The sequence below is a fragment of the Erithacus rubecula genome (assembly GCF_903797595.1).
Source record: "Erithacus rubecula genome assembly, chromosome: 2".
Classification (NCBI taxonomy): domain Eukaryota; kingdom Metazoa; phylum Chordata; class Aves; order Passeriformes; family Muscicapidae; genus Erithacus; species Erithacus rubecula.
Window position 1 is genome coordinate 81,283,351 of NC_136685.1, and position 16,565 is coordinate 81,299,915.

At 40.6% G+C, this 16,565-nt stretch overlaps 1 protein-coding gene across 4 annotated transcripts in view; it reads left to right on the plus strand.

The window, feature by feature from the left end:
* DAAM2 (dishevelled associated activator of morphogenesis 2) overlaps positions 1-16,565 on the plus strand; it is a 201,256-nt gene that overhangs the window by 20,069 nt on the left and 164,622 nt on the right. For 2 of the 4 annotated variants that reach the window (XM_079298437.1, XM_079298440.1), the window contains exon 1: positions 8,054-8,323. The exons of the other annotated variants lie outside the window; for them this stretch is intronic. The gene's annotated coding sequence lies outside the window, so the exon portion shown is untranslated. Of the gene's footprint in view, positions 1-8,053; positions 8,324-16,565 lie in introns of those variants that run through there. 4 annotated transcript variants of the gene reach the window in all.

Below are 16,565 nucleotides of genomic sequence, written 5' to 3' on the forward strand. Positions count from 1 at the left end.
CCTTCCTTCCTTCCTTCCTTTCCTTCCTTCCTTCCTTCCTTCCTTCCTTCCTTCCTTCCTTCCTTCCTTCCTCCTTCCTTCCTTCCTTCCTTCCTTCCTTCCTTCCTTCCTTCCTTCCTTCCTTCCTTCCTTCCTTCCTTCCTTCCTTCCTTCCTTCCTTCCTTCCTTCCTTCCTTCCTCCTCCCTCCCTCCCCTCCCCCCTCCCTCCCTCCCTCTCCTCCCTCCCTCCCTCCCCTCCCTCCCTCCCTCCTCCCCCCCTCCCTCCCTCCCTCCCTCCCTCCCCTCCCTCCCTCCCTCCCTCCCTCCCTCCCTCCCTCCCTCCCTCCCCCCCTCCCCCTCCCTCCCTCCTTGGAGCAACTTAGAATATTCAGTGTTTTAGTCTATTATGAATTTATGCATCCAATTTGTCCAATTACATCTAGTGTCTCTTGATTTTCAGTGCCCTTTTTATTTTTTCTTGTAGACTTGTAACAGTCATTTACGGAGACAAAATAATGGGAAACCTTTCCTTCTTGTGGTATTTGCACTTTATGTGAAGCAATGCTATGAAGTCTCGTGACCCAGTTGCCTACTGGAACGAGCTCTACAGCAGTATTTACATGAGTGTAATGTGAGTGTGGAGTGTGGCTGAGTTAAGAAGTGCCTGATGTCAATGAGCAGGGCAGTGGTAAATCAGTGGTCAGGGCTCAAGCTCCATCATCTTCTTGATGAACTGAACCCAAGTTTCCTGTAGGCATGATACCGTCTCTCTGTTAGTATCCAAAGTATCCACAACTGTTAGAAACTCACAGATATTGATACAAAAAATACAGGTGGTAAATTCAGATTACGTTACATGAAACAAAATATGATGTTCAGCTCACAGCTCCAGTTTTCTGTATGTATATGGTTATCTATTAAAAAAGGTACAGATACTGCCCATAATTTAAAAACATTACTATTTTATATCTTTGAAGTCTTTTGATAAACTGACTTTTTCCTGATTAGCTACATCCCTCTAGGTGACCATTTTCTTCTCTGGCACGTGCAGTGGTCCAGGAGCAAACAATGATTTGAGGGGCCCAGACTCTGTACATTAATACCTTGCATAGAATCAGGGCCACTGCCTAGTTAAATATGTGCTGTTCTCCTGGCATACACCAAGTTTCCCTCTGGCTCAGACTGCCAGGGTGGAATTAAAGCTTGCAGAACCTGGGTGTGCCCCTCTTTACTCAACTGCTTCACAGAGAAAGCAATGTATTTTTTGTCTCCAGAGCAACTCTGCCTTCTGGTAAACATGCATGTACTACTTAGCACCTCACTGGAGCATGGGTGCTCTGCATTCCCTGTAAAATTAACCCTCTTGCCAAGTACAACAAAGATGATTTTCTTCTCTCCTGCCCTCACCCTCACAGTCAAGCAGATTTCCAAGAAAGCAAGTCAGCATCCTTTGCCTAGAAGTAAGGAGACACCTTTCCGTAGGAACATTGTCCCATTTCCAGGACTCCTAAGCATACAGGAATTCCTGTAAAAAAGGTCAAGTATCCTTTGGGAAAGTGTGTGTCACAAAATGGGACAGATTTAATGTGATGAAAATTATGTCTAAGAAAAATCAGGGCAGGTTAAGAGTGGTATAATAGAGGGAAGGCAAAAAAACCCCAAAGCAAAACAAAAAACCAAACTAAACTAAAACACCAAAGCCCCCATAGCCAGAATAAAGAGCTTGGCTATCAAATACTGAAATTAAATGTCATTTGCAATTAATTGCTATAATAAAGTCAATTGTCACCCTAATTGATTTCTGCTTCCTTCTAGTGGATCAGTGCTGCTGATTAGTTTGCATGTAAACTCCCAAGAATATGAATAATTAGAGTTTAGCAAGAGACACCAACTGAAACTAATTCTTCTAGGTCTTCTTCAAAGCATACACAGTAAACAAAAGTTGTCCCCTGCACAGCATCACTGGTAGAGCCAGGACTTTTTGTTCCAGATACTTTTTTTTCCACTGAGATGCTACAAAGCACATAAAAGCATGCAGAACTGACTATATTGAAATAATTTTCCAAGGAAGTGTGTTTTCTTGGCAAAACAGGAGCAGTGGGACAGCTCAGTCACCAATTCTGTAAAAAGGAGGATATTTAGCTGGAGTTCCCTGCCTGCTGAGCAGCTGTTTCAGGATCCAATAGAAACCAAGTACCATTTACAGACTCCCAGGTCTGTTCTATTCGCACTAGGGTCTTAACATACCTGCATCAGCTTATAGACCACAGAGTTACAAGGGCAGTTTCAAAATTGACCTTACTCTTTCACTTTGGTTTTGTTCAACCAGTAATCAACCAGAGTAAAGGATCTGGCCTAGATCCTGTGTCAGTGTAAGGAGTGGAGATAACCTTCCCCTTTCCATTTCTCTGTTCCTTTGATAGATACCACTTTGATTTTCCTGGAAGTCACTGAGACCTCTGTCTTCATAGCTGGAGGCTAACTTTACCTCTGACTGCATTAAGGCCCTTTTCTTGGTTGGAACAAGGCATGTTAGTCTAGGTAATTGGTAATTAAATGATTGTCAATACAACATTAGGTATTTCCTAATCACTTCCAAAACTTAAAAAGGCTCAGAATCCCCTCCCCTCTATGCAGCTGAACAAGTCCATGAGAATATGAGGGTAATAAAAAGGAAAACAACCCCTGATGATTCAAAGCCCCAACTAATTTTTAAAATACTATTAATGAAAGTGTATGTTGCAGTGCAGCTTAATCAGCTTGGATTCTTTTTCAAAAAGGCAAAAAAATCCTTCAAGTGAAAAACATTGAAGAATGTCATTAAGCAGACCATTATTGGAACAGCTGCCTAGGGACAAGCTCACTCCAGCCACCTTTAGAAAACCACATATGCAGAAATAATATTTGTGATGCATATCACCTGTCTGCATACTGCATCTGTCTATAAGGAGACAATTTGAACACAGATTTTTAAAAGAAAAATTATTCCTCTGGAAGATGAGAAAATATATACAGAATAGAAGGAAGCATTCGAAAATGATGGGAAAGGCAGAGGAAGATTGCATTTTACAAATTAGTGCCCTCTAGATTGCTAAATGAAATTCAGCTGAACAACTGTTTTTCTACGGCTCTGATCTGTGCAAAATAACATGAAGAAGTTCAAAATGGTCATAAGGTGTTAGGTGTGAACACAACACAAATTTCTTCAAGGGAGGCAAATGAAGCCATGACGAAGTTGCTGACTACAAATATTTACTGTTGTCAGGGGTTAGTAACTACCTTTAATTGCCTACAGATGATCAGAGACTTAGAGGCAGGAAATTTAATCTAATTCTGTCTGATTCTGTCTCTCTTGCCTTCAGGGATGTGGGTTTGAGTTGGGCTGTTATCTGAAAGTGGAGGTTCACTTTAAAGATGTTTGAGAAATACCAAGCCAAACTAAAGGGAGAAAAGAAACAACTGTAGAAGTTTCATTCTTTTTCCTTTTCACTTCCAGTTAAGATGACTCACTTTCCAAAAGCTCCTAAGCTTCTTCTTTTTGAAGAGTAAATGTCTTTCTTCTTTCCATAGCTGTTATCCAAGATTCAGCAAATACTGATGCTCTTTCTTGCATGCTTGCTTGTTGGCAGGCTGGCATGTTCCCCTGCCAGCACACAAGTTGTGCAGTCACTCACTAAGTCTTAACCAATACAGGGGCGACTATTTAATGGGCTTGAGAAGCAATTAAAAGACAAGAAACTATGAACAACACAGGAAAAACACAGGGAAAAGGGTGAAAATTGAAATGTGCTGCCTCTGGGAAACCTAAATTTTGTGATGTGGGCCATTTTATGAAATGGAAACCCAATCTTTTCATTTAAGAACAATTAGTAGAAGTAGCTTGATAACTAGTACATTGATTCCAGAAATTGTCAAGAAATTATCTTCGTACTGAATGCAATAACTTTCATTAACTACACAACTCTTACAGATCTGATAAGGTTTCATTTCTAGAAACAAATTTATTTATTCCTAACTAGTTTTTTAATTAAGAAAATATTTGTTCTGGGTTTGTAGTGGGATCTTACAAAACACTATTCTTCCACAGTGTCAAGAATGCTGCAGAAAAATAATGACACCAGTAAAAGGTCAGATGCAAGCTAACCCTACCAGCGATAAGCTTTGTCGCAGTTTCACTCAAACATCTTCATACATATACTCATGTGTATATGCATACATGCATGAACAAGTGTGTACATGTATTACAGTTTATCAAGTGCAAAAAAATCTTGTGGCGTTACCAGTTATAAATTCTAAAAAATAATGAATGTTATTTCAGATGCACTTTGTCCAGACCTTTATTACTTAAAAGTTTAAGGCAGTTTCTCAAAATGATGTATCAACAACATTAAATATGTGGGTTAGGTAAGGATTGAAAAACTTTAATCTGAAAAAAGCATATGTATATATATGTGTCCCTGAATTGAAGTGTCCCTGAATTGAAGTGTCCTTATTCATCTGGCAGTCAGTGAGAGTGGAATCCAGCCTTTAGATCCAATGGTGGTTTCAGCTTAAACTGAAAAATAATTTAAGAAGGATTATATAAACTAAATGAATGCACATCCATTTCTGTTATATTGACTATATATGCCTCATGTCAGCCCCTCAGCAACAGGGGACAGAATTTTGTGTGGTTCATTGGTAAGTGATGATAGTGATGGATCCACCATGACATCACATCCAACGTCAGTGTACAGTAATAATACCGCTCTGTTTTTTAGACTGGAGGGATGCTCAAAACATTGTGTGTTATTTCAGAGACTGGGAGACATGCAGAAATGATAGGAAGGGAGGAATGTGCTGTTGGTCCTGTCCCCTGTGGTGACTGAGCTGCTGCCCCTGTGGCTGCACGGGGTGGTGGTGTCAGGCGAGGCGCGCAGCCAAGCGCACAGAGCCGTAGTGTTTACTCTCACTGTCAGATGGAGCTGGCAGCCTGGCACTGGGTCCCTTCTCACAATGGACACTTTTGTTGTCAGATTAATATACCCGTGTCCTTTTGTTTTGATGAGGGATCTAACAAACACTTCATCTCTCCAGAGGTGGAGCAATGTCTCAGAGAAGCTTTTGCTTCTGTCTTCTGAAAAGAATACAGTTTGGAGCAGCAAATGTCCCTTTCCCCTTTTCACTCCTTACTATTCTGGGCCCTTATATACTACAGCTGTTTTGGTTTTGACCTTGGTTTCAGACCCTAAAAATTCTTTTGAAAATAGGTGATTTCTTTAATACTTTTATTCCTAAATTCAGATGGAGCTGCCTTTGCAGTTATGTTTGTGCTGCCTTGCAAAGAAGACATTATGTGATACACAATTCAGAGAGACAAACACACCTTCTTTTTTGGCACCTTTGGCAGGACTTTTAGTTTAGCGTTCCCCCATAAGCTAATGCACCAAAACACTTCCTATTAAATGTCACTTCTTGTGCGAGGGAAATGCTCCCCTGATTCAAACACTTTTGCAAACTGCAACACTTTTCAGTTTTCTCTGAGGTATCTCAGTTCAGTATTTCAAAATAAAAAACTGGCTTCTCTGTCAGCTTCTATTCCAAGGTGTTTCTAATGCAAGTATTGAATTATGCAACACCAGAGTTTAAGGTACCTTGTTGTAATTGAGTGAACACTCATGGAAAGAATCAGTTATTATCTCTAGTTTCATTTACTGGTGACTAAAATTGAAGCATGCAGCAGAATTCAAATTCTATGTCCTTGTTTAATATACTACACATTTCTCCTACAGCCAGTAATAGAAAACAGGAGTTGTGCTGCAGCCATTAAGACAATGCTCTGTCAATGGAACATCCAGATGCTGCAGTGGGAGGGGGCCAGCTTTCACATGGGATTATTATATGAGGAGAGTAAGGAGCAACATATGTAAGGAACTGCAGATATTCCTTTTTTATCTTAACATTTATGGTGATTAGATCAGTCTTCCAGTGGCACAAGCCTGATTCCTGCTGGTACTTTCTGGTCTTTTGCACATTCTTGTTTTCTGTGTATGGAGCAGTAAAACAGAACTTTGGCTTCCCCCCAGCCTCCAGTTTCTCTCCATCATGGATATCTTTGCTGTTCAATTTCCCATCCACTGCAGCACCTTACCCTATTGTCTTGTAGACAGACTCTGCCTGCTTTGAACATATTAGAAAAATCTTAGCTAAGGCACCAAATGTATGACCAGCTTTGTCTTAAGGATGGGTGTTTCATTAACTTTTAAGTAATGGACAGGGTCATTTATCTTTGTTGTACTGTATGATAATAAATGATTCAGTGTGGAACTGTGGGCAGGGAGCTAGCCTTGGTCACTGGGCTCACCTAGCCCCTTGTGCCTCGGCCTGCTGCTGCAAGTTAGTTTCTAGGGCTGGATACAGGTCTCTGGCTCCTGAGCCCTTGCTGTAGAAAGGAGAGGGATGCAAGAGAAGAAATTGGTCTATCGTTCCCAGGTCTTCTTTCAGGCCTTCTTTTCTCCTCTGATGAGAAACTGAGAAGTTAGAGGTGAGGAGGGGGGACCAAGATAGTTAGGTGCTCAAAAGGTGATCAGCTACATAAGTATGTGGCATGCAGAACGGGGAAAGAGGGAGGAAATGGGGAAGGACTTAGAGGAAGAGATGGAAAAAGTGGCAGCTAGAGATGTGAATGGGAAGTAAGGATTAATAGACCAATGAGAATGTGTGAACAGAGGGGAGAACTGGCGGAATTTTTTAAACCATGCATCACATGTAGTTTGCATGTGTAAATAATATAAAACCTTCTCAGGCTTTATGCTGAGAAAGGCAGGAGCATAGTACAGCTCACACTAGAGGACTGATGGGTCCCTGTGGCTTCACACACGGCTCATCTGCTGAATATTGTAATTTAGTCATGTGGCCGGTGGCTACTTTGCTTACAGGGCAGAAGGTATACATGCCAGTAGTTAGCGGGTACCTACTGAGCCTGTTTGTGATGGGCCATTATCATTACAAGGGCTGCATTCTATTTTTGGTTTGTACCCATGTTCTACTCCATAGGACCAAATAAACAGAAAGAAAGTCATCATGGCTTGCAAACAGCTTGTACCTGCTCTGTACTTTATTGTGCATTGGTTCAAGTGAAGGCAGAGAGGACAGGACAGCGGTGACTTGGCCTCGTCTTGTCTGGTTTGGCTTTTGAGTTTGAAGGCAAAATTTTCCCCCTGTAACTTGCTTTCTCTGGATGTGTCATTGAAGATACACATATTTGTGTGTGTATATATATATGACTTTGCCTTGTGATATGTGTTGATTGGAATTGTCATCATGAGAGTTCAGTTATTGAAACCAAAACGAATGTCTTACACATACAAAGAGCAAACCATGTATTTCCATGAATTATAAAAAAAAAAAAAAAAAAAAAAAAGATTTTGCAGATGATGTTACTATCTCTGAATTTCAGTGTTTCTATTTAACAGAGAATGCAGTTTCTTTCACTGCAGAAAGAAACACACACGAGGCAGACAACTCCTCCACATTAATCCAGCTATTAAAATCAGATACAGCTAGAAGTGAAGTCAGAAAACAGCAAACGTGGTAGAAACAGTGGATGGGATTAAAGCTATCTGAAGAACGAATGGACAGGAAAAACTAGGAGATGAGGACTTTTTATTTAGTTAAATCATATCCTCCCCATTACAGGGAATAAAGTCTCTTAGGGTCAGACTGAGCGGGGTTCCAGGGAAATCCCGCACCCCCGCGGCCCGTGGTTTGGGGACAGTGTAAGTCGCGGAGCAGGCGGCGGGCGCTGCTCCCCGCGGGGTCCCTGCCGCAGCCGCGATCCTGCGCCCACTGCCCAGGGAGCCGCGCCGGCCCCGCCGCCCCCGACGGCAGCCAGGGTTAAACCCCGCCGCGCCCGAAAGCCTTGAGAGGAAAGCTGCGTGCAGGAGCGCTCCTGCTCCCGAGGCAGGCAGGAGAGCCCTGTGGCTCGCTGCGGCGCCGGCCGTGGCGGCGAGCCCCGCTGGCTCCCGGCGCGCAGCGCTGCCGCCTGCCCGGCGCGGGGCCCTTTAAGAGAGCGCGCACAGTAGCAGGGGCCGGCCCTGCCTCCCGCAGCCCGCAGCACTGGAGCGGCGCTGGGCCATGGGAAGCAGTTCCTGCTCTGGGTCCGAGGGAGCGCACGTAGCAGCAGCACCGCCGCTGCAGCAGCAGCCGCAGCAGCAGCAGCAGCCGCAGGCACCCCCAGCTCCGCTCGCCCAGCAGCATCCAGCGTGGGGATCAGCGCTCTGCCTGACACGGGATGGACGTTCCTGAGCACTGAGCTCAGCCGCTGTAAAAAGCAAGTAGGAAAATATACATCTGGATAAAATTGGTAAGTCAAACTAGAGGCACATCCTCTTCCTTGGACTGCAGTTTTCCAGTCTCTTAATTTGTAATGTTCTTTGCAGTCATATATATATATATTTAACTTCTAAGCAGAGCTGCTGGGAAAACATGGAGGCAAAATAAACGTGTAAAAAAACTTTGACGATTTGTCAATGTTTGTGCTCCTGTTTTTGAAATCCTCTTTCCCCATAGAAGCTTTGCTGCAGGAGTGAGCAAGGAGAAACAAGCAAGTGCTTTTGTATGTGGGGGGACAGAAAGCTAGTAAGAGTTGTAATTGGCTTTTCCGTAGGACGTGATTAAAGATTTTAAAAAGCAAATAAACAAAAACAAGCCAACAAAACAAACCCCAACTTTCAAGAAGCTTGAAATGAGTTGTCATTTACTTTTCCAGAGTAAACACAAGTCTCGTGTGAAGGCTTAAATGCACCGAGATTTGCACAGCAAGGAGAAGGAACTTTTAGAAACGGTGTTGCCAGTGTAAATCCGGGTGCCAAAGTATTGCCGGGCAAACGTTGTATATATTTGTTTAAATTTAAGTAAATCCATCGTCAGCCCTGGGAGGGCAGCGGCAGGAGATGCCATTTCCCCCGTGGCGGACAGAGGGCGCTGTTGCTGCACCCGGATCAGCCTCCCTGAAACGGGGTGCTGGGGAAAATCCAGGGGGAAAATCGAGTGGAGGAGAGATGTTTTAAGCTATTAAACCAGCAATTGTTCGCACAAGCGCCAAGCCGTAGTAGGTAGCGTCCAGCTGGAGCATCCAATGTTTTTAATTTCCATTCCCTTAAGTTTTGAGGGTGGTTTTGTTTTGTTTGATCGTTTTGTACTAGATGATCTGAATTACAAAGAGAAGTATATTAGAACTTGGTTATGACCTTGCTATCTTTTCTGGAGTGTGTTGTGGAGTCATTCTGGATCAAGAAGGGGAGGGAAAGTGTGGAATCTCTTGACAGAAATGTTATTTCAGAAGTGGTGTAGAAGATGAACTGTCACTCAGTGTTGATAAAGTTGCAGGCTGGAATTGGACATCTGACATGGAAACATATCATTTGTAGCCAGTGCAAATATATACAGCAGAGGTTAGAGATCTATGAGTGACTAAGATCAGTAAGCTCTAATGACTGAATGACAGACTGTCAACTAGTTTGGGGAAAGGGGAAGGGTCATGTCCAGGTATACAGCTTTCCTCATAGAAATCCCAATACCCTCCCAAGAGGCTGACAGTTGTGCCATATTCCACCCATATAAACAAAGTGTTTGAAAATACAGAAATCATCTGTTCTTACCTTTGTGTGTTTATACTTGCTTATGTATCACCTGGGATGTAAAATATTCTTCTTTGTTGAGTAGGAGTTAAAGGCTTTAAAAGGAATGTATTATTTTAACTAATGCAGCTCTCTTGTGAGTAAAGAAGGACCAGAGCTCTCAATTTCTCCTCTGATCAAACCTCTGTTAGAACTTGATGTTTCTATTGTGACCTGGGGCTTTGGTTGTGCCTCAAACAAGACTTTTCTGTCTGACTGTATTCCTGTTACTTACAAATCACTTGCAGTGGAGTGGAAAGGTTTGCAGGTTTTGATTCCTTAATGTGAGACATGCTGGGCAAAGCAGATTAAAAGAACTGAATGACCATATGGAACGCAGCCATTCCAACTACCAATTATTATGCCTCATTGAAAAGTTTAGAGTTCTACTACCTCTGCTGGATCAGTGGATCATGTGAAGAGAAGACAACTTTCTTACCTGCAAGAGACAGTAAAACACTTACTGTGCAGCAGTGCATCCTTGTGATGTTAGTAGTTTTCCAAGAAAAAAGCAGCCATTTCTTATACGCCTTACGTTTCATTAGACATCCAGTTATGAATAGCCCCTAAAAATTATTTACTGGATCAGAGGCAAGATTTCCCTCTTCAGTTCCTCTCTGAACTAGCAGGCATTAATCAGGTGTCTGACTTCTGCCTCAGTAACTTATTGAGGAATCTCTTTCACTTCCCTTCAAGCAGATTGCTAGTTCATTGAGAATGATAGAGCTATCAGACACTCTGAAACACATTGGAACCTGGCAAATGTGTGCCTTGGTAGGAGGCCAATTTATGCATACAAAGTGTCTCCTCCACCATCACTGATGTCCTGCCAAGCTCTTGAAAGTTGCATCTCCCCGCTATATGTCTGCATTACATATTTAATATGGTAGCTGTAGTTGTTTCAGGTTGATTCTCCTACTTGCCTATATTTCAAATTAAAATGTTTTCTTCACAAATGGAGAAGATGGTGTGATGTACTAGATTGGATTTTTACTGTGTTGTTTGGAAATTCACTTTAGTATTTGTTTTATTTTGCTCCTGATTGTTTTGCTTTGAGTTACTTTGTACCTGGGAGTGAACACTGTAAGTCTGTCGGTGGCTGATGCTGAGGTCATTCAGTTAACTCCTGCAGAGTTCCCAAAACATTAGCTTAATATGACATATGTGTGTGATATTTAAAATGTAAAGGGATCCTCCACCTGTATTTATGCTAAATTAAAGAAACTGAGCTTCCTTGAATAGCTTTTTTCATTAGAGACCACTAATCTTTTTACCTGCCAGATGATACTTAGCATGTTGGCAGTGCTATAAATTCTGTGACTGCCATTGGAGCATTTGTCTACTCCTTGCTTACACTGACAGGAACTCTTCTAAGTGAGTTTTTCCAGAGCAAGACTCATGATTACTCAACAAATTACTGTCAGCTTGGTTTCTAATACATTTTTTTGTCATTGTTTCACAGAGCTTCAGGTTAATTAATCTTTGAGCACCTTATAATAGTTTACTTCATGAAGCCTACTGCAAAATCCTTTATCTTAGAATGTTTCCAGCATTATGAAGTGCTGGATGTTACCACAGGTTATGAAGGCTTGTTGGTGCTCACACAGCTATGGTGAATCTGGCCTTGGTCTTTGTTGTAGTAAAGCCTCTTTCTGCTTTATATAACAGAACCAGGATTCCAACTTAAAACCACAGTTTCATATCAAAGGCTGACTGTGCTAGTAACATAGTAACTTGCTCTTTTCTTCTAGAAGAGTTTTTATAGTTTTTTATACTGGACAGTGATAGGTGTGGTTTTATGTCTGATTTATTTGCCTGTCTCTAATTTAGTGTTTGGAATGCCACATTTTCCATTACACATGGGACAAGTTTATCTGTATAAGTGGAGACCTCTCAAGATTCCTGTGCAAGATCAAAATATGTAAGCTTGCAAAGAATATGAAGGAAAGCAAGTAAGATTTAATAGCTCTGAAGGTGGATATGGAAAGGAATTAATGCAGGAATGTGTTCCTCAAGGAATATTTTCAGTGGATACATCTATGTAGCTAGTCCCTACTCTCCCAGGGAGACTACATCAGATCTGTCAATAGTTATGTGGATTAGCATTCTCCAAAGAATTATTTTCATCTCTACGTGGGTACATCTGTCATTTTGTGTCTGAGACAATTGATGACTGAGCTTTTCCTTTTATTATATGTAATTCCAAAGCTCTTTTATTCTTAGCCAGATTAATCAGAATCATTGAAAATTTCAATCTCTCTTTAACTCAATCTGTTGTTTTAGAGTATTATTTCATAAATATAAAAATAATGAACAAGAAGCCTTAAAAAAATTTTAGGCACTCTACCAGTTTAATTATGCTTTCAAAATCATGTTAGTGACCTAATATATCATTAAATTATCACATTTAAATACTGCATTGACCTTGCCAGCCAGTAAATCAAGCAATGGTGAAATCCCTTTTGTTCTTTTTGCTACACCCTGAAACCTGTGAAATAATCTTCTGAGCATTTGGCAAAAGTATGTATCAAGTTGATGTGCTTTGTAGCATGAAATGAGGAAAAGAGGTAGAATTTTTTAGCTTTCTAGGGACCAAATAAGGTACTGCTGAAATCCCCTCCTCCTTCTTTTTCATAAATTCAAGAGACTATGGATTGTAAAGGTTCCATATCAGAAGAGAAAAACAAGGTGGCAGCTGGCTGTGTCATTATTGAGTAAAGGCTGCACTTCTCAGTGCCTTCATTGGAAAGAAAAGTTTTATACTCGGGGCAGTTATTTACTATCTTGTCAAATTGTCCCTTTGGGGAGGGAACGACTTGGTGTGGCATGGAGCCGATTCACAGTACAGCTTCAGACTTTTGAAATGAAGCAGAGACTAAAAATTCTGAAATCTTCGTCTGTGTCACTTTTAGTTTCCTGCTGTCACACATTTTTCCCTTTGAGAAATGTGACATGGTGAGAAATATGGATGGGCAGAAGGAGCATCGAGTAATGAACTCTCTTTTATGCCATGTGTATAATGCAATATCCAGGGACAGCAGGAATGCTAATGGCACTTTTTGCAATTGCTCTTCCCGGTTATTTTCACTTGTGCTTTGCTTTTTTTTTTTCACCTCGATGTTTTGTCCTTTGGCTAATATGATGTGTTACCAGTGTGTGTCTAGCTCTGCACCTCTTTCTGCATGTGTATCAAGATGTACCTGTAACTTTACCTACATCTCTTTATTAACTAGCATGACCATATACTTCTGTTTATTTTGAAATCTGTGGAAAGTACATGAAGAAACACTGTAATTTTATTTCTGCAAGAGAATCTTTTCCAGCAGCTGATGAAATCCAAGCTCATGCCAGATGAAAAGCTCTTGTGTTATCATTTTCAGTTAATTAAAAAAATAAACACCAAATCCCTTACAGCAGTAGGTTTATAAGTACTGTGTGTGTATGTGTGCATGTGTGTGCATGCCCACACCAGTGCTTCACTCTCATGTGCCTTTGGCAACACACTGGAAATCATCATAAACTTCTAGGTTCAGGACTTGATGCAGGGATACAGAGGTGAATGGAGGAGTTTGTTTTAGTACATCTTACAGTAGCTGAAACAGATCCAAAACAAAAGAAAAGCTTTAGTGTTTGCCTTAAGATGGCAACATTTTTGTTGTCTTTTTTTTTTGTTTTGTTTTGGTTTTTTGGGTTTTTTTTTTTGAGAAAACATGCTAAAGGCTCAATTTTTATCTTCTGGTAGGCAAGCAAAATATTTTTTCTGGCAATTTGATTCTTTATTAAAATGAACAGTTACTTGATTAAATGTGCCAAATTTGTGTGTGCTAAAAGGCAGGAAGCGGGGTTTGCTGGAATTGAAAGGTGCACTGGCAGCTGGGGCTGAACTACCTCTTGGCACCCTATCTGTCTATTAAGAACAGATCCCAGTAAGCTGAAGGATTATTATCTTCAAAAAATCTTGGACAACTTCACTGGTGAGTTAGATTTCTTTTGCTTTCCTTTAAAGAAGATAAAATTAATTTCTTTTGGGTGAAAGCCTTTAAACTGACAGATTTTGGAGACCACAGTCTCTTTGCTCAGTCACAGAATAAGTGATGCCTTGGACCATGGCTGAGTCACCTTCCCCAGTGCTGCTCTTTAGTTGCATGCTCTGGGTCTGACAGTGGATCAAACTCGATGTTTAGCATCTTTCTGTTCAACTAGTTTTTTGGGGGTTTTTGGCCAGCATTGTCAGATTCCTGACAATGAATTGACTGTTTAGATTTTGAGATGGCTTCTTCTGGAATCTCAGTAGGTTTTGCCGACAGAAGTCCTTGTGGATCTTTTTGTTTGAAGTGACAAATTTGCTCGCTTATCAGGACAGCCTTGATCAATTCATTTCACATGAACAGTAATCAAATGGGAATGGTTTTTGGTCATCATCCAGAATGGATTCAGCCTAGTGACCTGGTAGAAGGACATATTGTATTCCATTACCAGCCCTGTGAATCATTCAGTCTCCCAATTGAATGTGGTTTTTCAGTACTCCACTTGCATTACACAAGCCTTGTGTTTTTAGGCTCTGCGTTCTTTTCCTGGTTCAGAGGCCCTTTGGAAAGTTTCATGTGGGCTTTTGCATTAAGCTCATCTGGAAATCAAAGACTCTGAACTACAGATGGTTTCTTTCAGGGTGGGACAGAGGGACTGTGTGTGACAGTGGCACAGGGTTTGTTGTAATACCTGCAAGGATGTGTAATCACTGTAGCATAGGCTAAACCTTTTGGCAGGATATGATATCTTAAAATAAAGAAATACTGTTTTTAAATATTATGCAAAATTTGTATTTTTATGTTTGTATGTATGTCTGCTTCCCCTTTTCCCTGAAATTTAAACAATGACTGTCTTTTAATCGTATTCTCTAGGAAAAAAAATAAATTTCTGTCCTTGGAGAACTTGATCATAAAAGTATATATTTGTACTGGAAGCTGTTTTTCACTCTTTGTGCTGCTTATTTTTTTAATGGCACACTACTCAGGTTATAGAGTAAAACTTGGCCAGGTAGTTCCAACTTCCTGTTTCGTGTTCACTTCCCTAAGAGTTCTTTCATCGTCTAATACTATAAGAATTTGGGTTGGAAGCCCTTCAGGGATTTATTTATATTGAACAACCTTTTTTTTTTTTTTTCCCTTTTATTTATTTTGTTTTTCATTTAAGAAAACAACCAAGAACAAACAAGGAGTTCTAGTGATGTTAGGTTTTAGGCAATAATGTTACGCCTTTGCCAACCATCCAATGTCATGTTTAAGGTGGCTGACTTGTAGGTGAAATTAAAATGGAAAAATGAAAACATACTCTAGACAAGCTGTTTTTTCCCCATTTCATTTAGCTTTTCAATGCAACTTAATTAGGTGGAGGGAATGAAACTACTACAGTGCTTCAACTTTGAGCACGATAGGGAGAACAAGAAAGTGGTTGTGAAAGTTTGGAGACTTATGCTCATGCTTGCTACTTTGACTTCATGTCCCAAGGCCCAGTCAATCAAAATTGCTCAGAGAGAAATTTTCAGTTTCTCAGCCTGAGAACAAAATGACATGAATAGTCAGGCATCTAATGTACAAAATTCTTTAGGAAAATATAGCATCTTGTACCTCAGAAATATTTTCACTCTCTTGGAAGTCTTGTCTCTCATCTTTACTCAGTGATTGTTAACAGAAATCCTTTCATATTTCAGAAGAATTTTCTAATCTACATGGAGTGCCGTAAGGTGTTTTAATAAGAAAAACTCCTTTTTTATGCTCTTGCATGTTTTAACATGATTTCTTTGGGAATCAGAGCTAAGATCAGCAGGAGTAGAGTTCTAGTAAAGGGCACCTGCAAAATGGCTCTTTTTCCAGTTCAGTTTTTAAGTTATGGCTTCTTTTTTTCCTTCTTTTTTTTCTTCCTTACTTAATTTACAAACCTCTCCGACACCAAAAATCTGGTAGACCAACAGGGAACCAGTGCAACATTCTCAGCACTCAGAATTTCTTGTGAGACAGCAGACACAGGGAGGTGGTGGGTTACCAAATACATATAGGGACTCTGCTTCTGAGGACCACTTTGTCTGGGAACGTGAATGAAAAACCAGCAGAACAAATCAGCACCACCAAAAGAACTGCATTAAACATTTCTGTTCTTTATTTTTATTTTTTTTATTTTTATTTTTTTTTACATGCAAGAGATCAGATATGGTAAACAGTGTTGATGTGTGTGGGCAGGGTTAGGCAGCTACTGGTGTCCAATGGTATGTAATAAATGATGTGTATTTAAGAACATATATTTTGATGAATAATGGATGCATGCAGGTATGAGAGTGGTTGTTGCTTTGTTGCTGTACAGTTTGAAGGGTCTGAGGTGGATTTGAGTCTACACATGACTGCATGTGTGGAAGGGATATACATGAAGTTATCATGCTACTTGCTTTATTGAGCCCCTTATCCCAGTGTCTGAAACTGTGATTTGTTATGCTGTGATATGATCCGAAATAGAACCACAACTCACTGTAGCGGGTTCTTTCAATCCCCTGGGAATGTTTGTCTGGCTTAAATGCATGAAACTGAAATGTGTTATACAGAGCTGCAGCTTATCATGAAACCGAAATGTGTAATATTGTGCTGCAGCTTATAGATCAACACTGGCTCCATTTGTGGGAATGAATGAATACCTCATGTTTGATGTGCTACAGGAGAGTTCACAGATGATTTCTTATGTTACAGTGCTATATTTTTCATGCTTTTTCAGCTTCAAGTGTTTAGTGTTTTCCTGTGTGTAGAATAGGGCAATATTATCCTGGGCTTTTCAATATAGAAATAGAATGTGAAGAGATTTCTCCCTGCTGATTCTTTTTAATGCTTTCAGTAAGTTCTTTCCAGCAAAACTTTGGTCAAGTCTGAAAAAGACAGGTGATCA